Source organism: Apodemus sylvaticus, chromosome X (assembly GCF_947179515.1).
Source record: "Apodemus sylvaticus chromosome X, mApoSyl1.1, whole genome shotgun sequence".
Classification (NCBI taxonomy): Eukaryota; Metazoa; Chordata; class Mammalia; order Rodentia; family Muridae; genus Apodemus; species Apodemus sylvaticus.
In genome coordinates this window covers 127,205,573-127,216,389 of record NC_067495.1, presented here as the reverse complement: position 1 = coordinate 127,216,389, position 10,817 = coordinate 127,205,573, and positions in this window count along the sequence as shown.

Below are 10,817 nucleotides of genomic sequence, written 5' to 3'. Positions count from 1 at the left end.
GCTGAGATTACATGCTTGTGGCACCACGACTGGCATAATATTTTTTTAAATAAACCTGTCTATGTGTGTGTGTACATGCCACTGCACACATGGAAATCAGGAGAACCTGTAGGAATTCCTTCCATCATCTGGCTTCAGGGGATTAAATTTTGGTTGTCAGGGTTGGGGGTCAAATGCTTTTGACCAGCCTGGGACTTCTTGCATAAAAACTTTTTTTTTTTTTTTTTTTTTTTTGTTTTGTTTTGTTTTTTGGATTTGTTTTTTCCCCCCCCCGAGATAGGGTTTCTCTGTATAGCCCTGGCTGTCCTGGAACTCACTCTGTAGACCAGGCTGTTCTCGAACTCAGAAATCCACCTGCCTCTGCCTCCTGAGTGCTGGGATTACAGGCGTGTGCCACCACTGCCCGACTGCATAAAAACATTTTTGCCATTTCTTTTAGGCCATTTCCATTTTGTTTTTTCCAACAGTTGCACTGAAATTTTATATGATGATAGGCAAGAAAATAATATTTCTAGTTTTTGTGTTCCCAGAATTGAATATGGGATTTGATTGTTGTTTTTGTTTTTCATTATTCATTCAGTAAGTGTTTTTTAAAAAAATCATTGACTATGTGCCAGGCTTTTAGGAGTTATTGATACACTGGTGAACAAAGCAAATTTTTTTTTATGGTTTCATAGATACTATTTTCCAGCGGGCTTAAGAACAATTAAAAAAATACATTTATTTATTTTTACTTTACATCCTCCTCACTGCCTGCCTCCTGCTCAATTTTAAATGTTGTTAAAACTCCATTGCAGAGTTCCCTGAGTGCTCTCTACTGGTATCTTAGCTCTGTGACCATCGTCTTCCATGTTCTTTGTTGTGTGCTTTTAATACACTTATTTCCTAAATGATGTTATTCCCTAGAATCTTACTCTCAGCCCTCTTTGTTTGTTCCATATGTTCTCCCCGTGGCAAATTGCTTTTAAAACTAATATGTGATCTTGAAAATCTACACTTCTAGCTTATGTGTCTTTCTTAAACTATAGACTACTATCTCTAGATGCCTTCTTTGTTCCCATAAATGCAACAGAGATGACCTTCTGTTGTACCTTTTCCACCAGAGTTCTCTTATATTCTTCACTTCTGTAATTGATCAATAAATCGTTTAATCAAGTTAGATATCTGAGAATCATCTTAGACTCACTATTCCACAGTTATTCCCCACCTCTTTTACTTCCTGACTCTATCAAATACCTCTCCACTTTTCTGCCATTATTGTCTTTCTATTAACTTAGATTCTTTCATTTTCAGGTCTGTGGTATTGTGGTAATCTTATAGAAAAGGAATATTGTAGCATTTTGAATATGAGTTTTGAAGCCAGATTATTTGTGTTCAAGACTTAGTTCTGTCAGTAACTTGATAATTACTTTTTCATCATATTTAAAGTTGCTTTGTGTTTGTTAGGGGTACAAATGGCATGCTGCATATAGAAGTCTATGGGTTTTAGGGACTGAACTCAGGTCAGTCTTGGAGACAGGTACCTTTACCTGGTTAATTTGGTCCAAGATTGGCAATTGTTGAGCCATTTACCCCTCTGTGTCTTAGGATTTTTTTATCTCTAAAATTGGATTTATTATATTATTATTATTATTATTATTATTATTATTCTTGCATCAGTGGAAAATGCCTGTATTAGTAGAAGAAAGAAGAGGCATGAAGACCAGGACTTGAACCTCATCCTTGCCTACACAGTGAGTTTTGTGGTCAGCCTGAGTTACCATGAGACCATTTCTCAAAAAGAGGGATAATACTACATTGGGCAGTTGTGAGAACTAAATAAATTAATATGTACAAGAAACAGTAAAATAATTGGAAACCTCTCAGAGTAGCCAGGCCTACATCAAAGGCTCAATAATTGTTAACTGTAATAATGACAGTTGTTTCAACCAGTTTTTTCAGTACTTAGTCTTTCCATCCAATTAGACCATCCAATTAGACCATATCATGCCCCTACTTAAAAGATGCAAAGAGACTATCATTAAGGAGATAAAATAAAACAAGGTTAGTCTATTCTCTTTGAAATACTTTCCACTTCCCTAAAATACTTCAAATTATATTTTTATGAATAGATGATGTTTTAATCTTTTCTATACAATATCAATAAGAGCATTTTTAGAAAACATTGATTACTTTTTTTTTCAGACATGGTTCCACTGTGTAGCTCTATAGACCAACTGGCCTCAAACTCAGAGATGTACTTGCCTGTGCCTGCCAAATGCTGAGACTAAAGGTGTGGACCATCACACCCAGTCCTTCTAGTTCCCTCTAATGTAGAACTATAGGAATGTCAATGACGTATTGTAGCTGAAACCTAACAGATAAGAAGGAACCAGTTTTGCAAAGAACTGGGCAAGAATGATCAGGGCAGAATAATCAGGGTATAGTCAACAATGGTTTACAATCTCTCAGGGTTGGGAAGGCCTTATAATATTTAAGAAACAGAAAGGCCAGTGTGGCTGGATCACAGTGAGTCAGAAGGTAATAACAGACTAGGGTACAGAGTTGAGGTCATGTGGGACCTCAAAGATGATGGAAGAATTTGAATTTTATTCTAAGTAAAGTGGGTCACAAATATGCAGTTATATAGAAGAGTGATATTTTGAGTTTTATAAATATTTTTCCTGCTGTGTGGAGAATGGATTAAAGATGGGCAGGAGCAGAAACACAAGCTGGGTGTGGTGCTGCACGCCTTTAATCCCAGCATTCCGGAGGCAGAAGCAGGTGGGTATCTGCGACTTTGAGACTAGCCTGATCTAATAAAGCCAGTTGCAGAACAGCCAAGGCTCTGTTACACAAAAACCGTGTCTTGAAAAAACAAAGAAGCCAGGAACAGCCAGGAAGCTATGTACTCAGCAAGAGAAAGGGATGGTTTGGAATAAGGTAACAGCCGTGGAGACAGAGTCACAGATGAACCTACCAGAAGAATGTGGGAGGAAAGGGGCAAACTAAGTCAAAAGTTCTGGCTCAAATAAGCGAATGGGTAGTTAAGCTGTTTACTGAGTGGGAGATGAGCGGGTGATGGGGAGAGGCAATTGTAGAGTGAGATTAAAAATTCAGCTTTGTACTTTGGTAGTTTAAAAGTTACATTAGCTACTTCTGTGTTGGTGTGGTAAATGCCACAGTCAGAAGCAATTCCTATAAGAAAGACTGCATCTCTCTCCTCTCCTCTCCTCTCCTCTCCTCTCCTCTCCTCTCCTCTCCTCTCCTCTCCTCTCCTCTCCTCTCCTCTCCTCTCCTCTCCTCTCCTCTCCTCTCCTCCCCTCCCCTCCCCTCCCCTCCCCTCCCCCCTCTCCCCTCTCCCCTCCCTCCCTCCCTCCCCTCTCCCCTCTCCCCTCCCTCCCTCCCTCCCCCTCTCCCCTCTCCCCTCTCCCCTCTCCCCTCTCCCCTCTCCTCTCTCCTCTCCTCTCTCCTCTCTTCTCCTCTCTTCTTCTCTCCTCTCTAGTTATGGAAGATATATAATTAGTTAAGAATGTTTAATCTTGAATGATTTCCAGTGAATAAAAATATAAACCAATTCAAGATCAAGTGAAAATAAAAATTATGTGTGTGTATATGTGTTCTTATGCCTCCACCCCACAAATGAATTTGTATTTCATTTTATTTATATTTCACAAAGAAGACCAAGGCAGAAGCAAAATTTGTAACATAACACAACTGTGTATTTGTTTCTTTGCTCTCTGAGCCAGGGTTTCTCTGAGTTAACAGCCTTGGCTATCTTGAAGCTCACTATACCAGGCTGGCCTAGAACTCAGCCACCTGCCTCTGTCTCCCAAGTGCTGGAATTAAAGGCATGTATCATTTTTTAAAAAAAAAAAACCACAAGTTCATAACTTTGTTTTCCCTGAAGTATCTGACTTAGTCCTTAGACACAGTAGGGATTCAGCACATGCTTTTGAATTAATGAGCAAATAAAAGTCATAATAGTTCCATGTTACTCATTTTCATAAAAGATTCATAATAATATTTATTCACACAGATATAGAATTTAGAGTGTTTTAATACTCATTATGCCATTTAATGCTTTTTTATTGAGTTCTAAATATTGAAACATTTGTAGTTCCCATAAAACTACAGTTTTCACCAATGGTAACATCTTGTAAAACTCTCAAGCAGTATTACTTGCCAAATATTAATATTGATCTAGGCAAGTTATAGAAAAATTCTATCATGCTTATTTCTATTTTACAAAGCTCCTTCTTACTTTTTTTTTTTTTTTGAGACAGTGTCTCTATGGAGCTCCGAATATCATGGCGTTGTGTCGATTAGTCTGGCTTAACTCTCAGAACTCTGCCTGTCTCTGCACCCTTATCTCCTTAACACTTATTGGTCACTAATTTGTTCTCTGTTCCTTTAATTTTATCATTTCAATATTTTGTATGAATAGTGCTATACAAAATGACCTTTTTTTTTTTTTTTTTTTTTTTTTTGCAATTGAGATTTTTGGTTTTGTTTTGTTTCAAGGCAGGGTTTCTTTAAGTTAACAGCCCCGGCTGTCCTGGAACTCACTTTGTACAGGAGGTTGGCTGTGAACCAAGAGAGATCTGCTTGCCTCTGCCTCCCAAGTGTTGAGATTAAACACATGCACTACCACACCTGGCTTTGCAGTTGAGATTTTTAAATTTGCCCCATATTCAGCTTACTGTGAGTATCAGATCATTCTGTTTTAAGTGTATAACTCAATGTTTTAAAAAATTTTTTTAGATTGACTTCTGCCAGGGAAATAGGTAGGCAAAATGCAGATAACAAGTTGGTCATTAAACCTCCTGAAGCTAAAACAGGGTTGCAAGGTGGTCATAATAGCATGATTATAACAGGCAGTACAGACTATTTGTAGCTAAGGTCTCAGGTAGGGTATAGCCTAGTCCTTGAGAAACAGCTTGAATCACAAACTGGAATGAACATCTCCCAGAGTCATCCCTAACTCCGAAGCACTGCTGCAACTTCTCCCAGCCCATCTGCAGGTGCTCACCCAGATCCTCCCCTCTCCACCCTCTTCCTGTCCTTGTTGCTTTATCCCAGGTTTCTCTAATAGGCGCTCCTGCCAGAGAAGCAGGTAGGCTGACTGCAGATCAGATCATCACCTCTCTGTTCCTCCAGACCCAGGCCCCAAGACTCACCCCAGTTCTGCTGCAGCCTTCCCCCATCTCCTGTGGTTCCCTAAACTCCCTCCTCCCAGTCCCCCCAATTCTAGCAGGCACCCCTTACTAACCCAAAGGCCACTCCTGCCAGGGAAGTGGGTAGGCAGAGTGCAGATCTGTGATATCAATCCATTTTAGGCTTGAAAAGCAAGCCATCTTATAGTAGAGACAAATGACGTTCATTCCGGTTTGTGATTCAAGATGTTTCTCAAGGACTAGGCTATACCCTACCTGAGACCTTAGCTACTAATAGTCTGCCTGTTCTAGGAAACGGTACCCAGACTTCTGTTTTAAAAGGTTACGACTACATCGTTATAACTATGCTGTTATGACCACCTTGCAACCCTGTTTTAGCTTCAGGAGGTTTAATGACCAACTTGTTATGCTTGTGTCCTGCTTCTGTAACCGCACCTAATTTGCCTGCCAAGTCCACCATTTGGAAACCCCCTACTCCTGAACTATACAAATTGTTATTGCGGGGCAGTGGTGGCGCACACCTTTAATCCCAGCACTCGGGAGGCAGAGGCAGACAGATTTCTGAGTTTGAGGCCAGACTGGTCTACAAAGTGAGTTCCAGGACAGCCAGTGCTACACAGAGAAACCCTGTCTTAAAAAACACCACCACCAACAACAACAATAACAACCTCTTATTTTACCCATGTCCAAGGCTGATCTCTTGAACCCCACGTTTCGAGAGACACAGTCCTGTACGTACATTATTTTAAGTTTGCTTTTCACTCATCTGACCACCATGATTTGGGCTAGTGGTCTTCTCCTCAAATCTATATCATTAATACTTCACCTGTCCTTGTGCTACTCCAGATCCAATTCCCCAGTCTCATCCCAGCTCCGTGGCACAATGTCTGTTGCCATCTCCCTTCCTCTCTGAGCCCATCCTGAGGAGATCACAAAGATCTTCTCAAACCTCCGTTTCCCCCAACTCATCTCATTATCCCAGCCTCCAACAGCTGCAGGCATTCCCGGGGAACGCACCCGCCCGGCTGAGTAGGCCAGGGGAACAAGTGAGCTAACCATGTTAGCTCATGGTTAGCTAGCCAGTGAAGACCTTCACCACTTCCTCCTCTTCTCCAAACCCATCCCTGCCCCAGTCTCATCCCCAAGTATTGCAACAGAACATGTGCCCTCCTCCCGTGGCCCACATCTCCTGTGGACCCTGCAGACATCCCCCTCCTAACTTCCCCCTCCCCACTTTATCCCAGGCCCAAATCCAGCAGGCACTCTGCCTGCCCCAAATCTCAGCAGGCTTGGAGGCAGGGAGGCAGGGAGGCTTGCCATCTCCTGTTTTCTCCAAACCTAATCCCCAAGTCTCATCCCCAGCTCTATAGCAGATCTACTGGGGTGAGCTCTCTTTGCTCTCTATCCCCATTCTAAGGGAGCTAAATAAGCACACAAGAGCAGAACACTCTGCTGTCTGCTGTCCCCCCCCCCCCCCATCCCCTTCAGACCCCTAGCCTATTCCCATTCCTAAGTGTCAGCTCACAATACCCAGAAACACATTTTAACTGGAACCTTCAGTGGCCATACCTATCGGGTTCATAGAAAATTTCCTGCCAGTCAACACACAGCACTTTATTAAAATTCAGAGAGGAAACAGAAACCAAGGAGTAAACCCCTTCATCCGACCAAGACAAAACCAAATATCAGCACCTACAGTTATAATCTTTCCACTCTCAGATGTCTAGATACTAGCATAGACACACAACCACTAACAGCCAGGACAGTATGTCTCCATTAAGGATCAGCAATTCACCTCATCAGGCTCTGACTATTCTAACGTACCTGAAGCACAAGAGCCTGTCTTAATATGATAGAGGTCATTAAAGAAGAAATGAATAAATCCCTTAAAGAGATCCAGGAAACCACAAACAAAGAGTGGAAAGGAATGATTAAAAACAGTTCAAGGCATGAAAATGGAAATAGAATCAATAAAGAGAACCCAGACTGAGAGAATTCTGGAGATGAAAAATTTAGGAATTTGAACAGGAACTACATAGACAAGCTTCACTAACAGAAAGGAAGAGACTGCTTTCATTTCTGTTTTATTGCACTGGTTAGAATATCCAGGACAATCTTTCACGACTGAAACAGTGAAAGCCCGCCTTCAATTCTTTTGGAGAACACTTCAGCATTTCGCCATTAAATGTTTGCTCTAAGGTTGGCTTGTATTCTCTGTCTCTGTCTGTCTCTGCCTCTGCCTCTGCCTCTGCCTCCCTCTCTCTCTCTCTCTCTCTCTCTCTCTCTCTCTCTCTCTCTCTCTCAACCCCCTCTACACACACACACACACACACACACACACACACACACACTCACACTCAGCATATGTGCTCATGGCTTGGCACAGGTGTGGAGGTCAGAGGAACAACTTTTTAGGAATCACTTTTCTCTTTCCACCTTGTTGAGGCAGGGGCTCTCTCTGTTCTTTGGTCGCTGTGCTGCCGCTGTGTCATTGACTCAGGCTAGCTGGCTTATGACCCAGTTCTCCCATCTCCCTCACTATATGAGTGTTGTAATTACAAGTGACTTTTTAGGGGGGGGGGTGTCTGGAGATCGTGAACTCAGGTTGTGAGGCTTGTGCAGCCAGCACTTTTACCTTTTGAGCCATCTCCCTGGCCTGCAGCATGTTCATGGATTCTTTTCCTGTGGCAGGATCTTACTTAGCCTCAGACTGATCTGGAACTTACTGTGTAGACCAAACTGTCCTTGAATTTGTGATCCTGTCCTCCTGCTGCTACCACATCTGGCTTTTTCAGAAATTAAAAAAATAGTTAATTTAATTGTGTGTGTGTGCCTGCATGTATGGTTTTGTACCATGTATGTGCATGAGCCTTCATAGATCGGAAGAGCTTGTTGGACACCCTGGAACAGGAGTTACAGGTGGTTCTGAGCCACTACATGGACACTGGAAATGGAGCCAGGGTCCTCTACAAAAGCAACATGTGCTCTTAACTGCAGAGATATCAGGTTAACTCCTCTTTTAGAGATCCTTGTTGTTAGATGGAGGAAGACTTCTTTTATATTCTCACCTTGTCAAACATTTCCAAATATCATGAATGGGTATGAATTTTTCAGACATATTTTCATCATTTAATAAAATGAATATTTGAATTTTTACTTAATTTTGTTAGGGTGATTAATTACACTGAGTGATTTCTGATTTAAAAAAAATATGCTTTAGAAGGAACCTAGGAATCTTCATGCATGCTAGATAGGAGCTCTACTGCTAATTATACTCCCACGAATTATTATTTCCTTTAACATATTTTTTCATCTAATACTATAATACTGAGTTACTACATTATAATTAATCAAGGTTCATACTATATTCTTTCATAGTTTTTTTACCTATTTATTATATTCATATTTTTTAGTTTTTATCCTATTTCTATTCCAGAATCCTTAAACATCTACTTGTTTTCTTTTTTTTGTTTCATTTATTTATTTATTCACTTTACCTCTGATCACATACTACCTTCCTCCTCTCTTTCCAGTTCCGCCTTGACAGATACTTTCCCCTTTAGCTCCTCCCTTTGGGTACCACCCTGCCCTGGGACATCCAGCCCCAGCAGGAGTAAGCATATCCTCTCTCACTGAGGCCCAACTCCGCAGTCCAGTTAGAGGAAGAGCAGACATCCATGCTCCAATTATTAGAGGGCCCACATGGAGACCAAGCTGCACATCTGCTACATGTGTGCAGGTGACCTAGGTCCAGCCCCTGCATGTTCTTTGGTTGATGGTTCAGTCTCTGTAAGCTCCCATGGCCTCAGGTTAGTTGACTGTGTAGGTCTTCTTGTGGTGTCCTTGATCCCCTCTGGCTCTCTCTTTCCTTCCCCTGACTCTTCCACAGGATTCCCCAAGCACAGCCTGATGTTTGGCTGTGGCTTTGTGCGTGTGTTTCCATCCACTGCTGGATGAAGCCTCTCAGGAGACAGTTACGCTAGGCTCCTGTCTGCAAGCATAGCAGAGTATCACTAATAGTGTCAGGGGGGTGGCTCTCTCCCAGGTTTCAAGTTGGGCCAGTCATTGGGTGGCCGTTCCCTCAGTCTCTGTTCCATCTTTATCCCTGAACATCTTGTAGGCAGGAGAAATTTTGGGTTGAAGGTTTTGTGGCTAGGTTGATATTCCCCCTCCCTCCACTGGAAGTCTTGCATGACCATAGGAGGCAGCCATTTCAGTCTCTATATCCCCTGTTCATAGGAATCACAGCTAGGGTCATCCCCATAGACTCTCCAGAGTGTCCCGTCTCAGGTCTCCAAATACTCCAAGAGGTGCCTCCCACCTTCGGACTTCCATTCTTATTCCCTGCCCTCTCCTGCCTCCCCTCTCCCCACAATTGATTCCCATCCCAGTTTCCCTCCTTACACCATTTGCCACTCAGGTCCCTCCCTCCCTCCACCTCCAATGCCGGTTTTTATTCTTGGGCCCGCTTTATTGGTTCCTTTGGGTCTGTGGATTGCAGCATGGTTATCCTCTATTTTATGGCTAATATCCACTTCTAAGTAATGGCATACTATCCCTGTCTTTCTGGGTCTACATTACCCCACTCAGGATGATACAGTTTTTTAAAAAATTTATCAATCAATTAATTAATTTATTCTTGGAGACAGGGTCTCACTACATAGCTCTGGCTGTCCTGGAACTATGTAGATCAGGCTACCCTTGAATTCACAGAGATCCCTTGGTCTCTGACTCCGAAGTACTGAGATTAAGGGCATGCCCTACTGTTCCAGACTCTTCTGCAGAGTGCCAATTAAGTTTAGTCAGAAGCTGTCCTTAGATTCCCCTTGTTTGTGACAGTCTCTCTTTCAGAGGCCTTGACACTTTCAGCAGTACTGAAAGGTGTTTTGTAGAATATCCTCCTATTGGCATTTAACAATCATGTTTCTTTCTGTTTCTGAAATAGAGTTTAATTATGTAACATAGCTGGCTAGAACTTGAGACGTAGCCTAGATTGGCCTTGATTTAGCCTCCAGAATGCTGGGGTTGCAGGCATGTGTCACCCCAGCTGTTACTTTTTTCACGAATAGATTTCAGTACTCCTAGAGAGATTACAGAGGTAGAATGTTAGTTCTTCATATGATATCCAGGGTGTAGTTATTAACTAGACTTTTCAGCACTGATGGAGCCCTTGAGCACTGGCTCTGGCAGTACTCTGTCAAATTTTATCCACTGTTAACTAACTCTTTCCCTCCATGTTTTCCCCACTTTACTATTTGGAAGGACATCTCTCTATACATCCATACTCAGGGAATGGACAGTAATGCCACCTCTCTTTGAGGACTAAGTACTTCTATAAATTATTTGGGAGTCTTAAAAAGTGTGAGGTTTTGTGCCTCCTCTTAAGCCATGCGACTGCTATGGACTCATGACTATTTCTTTTGTGCTTTGGATTATAATCCAACAGGGCACTATGTTGTTGCTGACATTACTGTGCCTTTGATCACTAGGAAGGCCTCCCTTGGTTCTTGTTTCCCTTTGAGACAGGAACTCTCATCAAAGTGGTCTTGCTTAGTTTGTTTGGGCACTTCCTTACTTTCTGGCACCACAAAATGTTATAAGAGCTTGTATATTTCCTGTTCCTGTCCCTCAACTAGACATGTTTATAAGGCTGTCTGCTGG